Source organism: Myotis brandtii, unplaced genomic scaffold (assembly GCF_000412655.1).
Source record: "Myotis brandtii unplaced genomic scaffold, ASM41265v1 scaffold111, whole genome shotgun sequence".
In the NCBI taxonomy this organism is placed as follows: Eukaryota; Metazoa; Chordata; class Mammalia; order Chiroptera; family Vespertilionidae; genus Myotis; species Myotis brandtii.
Window position 1 is genome coordinate 1,357,711 of NW_005353789.1, and position 265 is coordinate 1,357,975.

Genomic DNA, 265 nt, shown 5'->3' on the forward strand with positions numbered 1-265 from the left:
CCCCCCGGGGGGACCGAGGGCGGAGGAAGGCAGGGTGGTCGGCTGTGGCTAGGAGTGGGCTGAACCGGACGCCAGAGACAAAGGCTCTCCACGCAAGAGGGACTCGGACCTGCGACGGCGCTGCTCGGGATTGGTGAACCCAGGACTTCTCGCCCCTTCGTTTTCCTCTTCCGACGCTTCTCTCATCCCGAGCCCGCGACCCCGCTCCTCACCGGAGGGCCGCGATGGAGGTCCCGCCCCGGCTCTCCCATGTGCCGCCGCCATT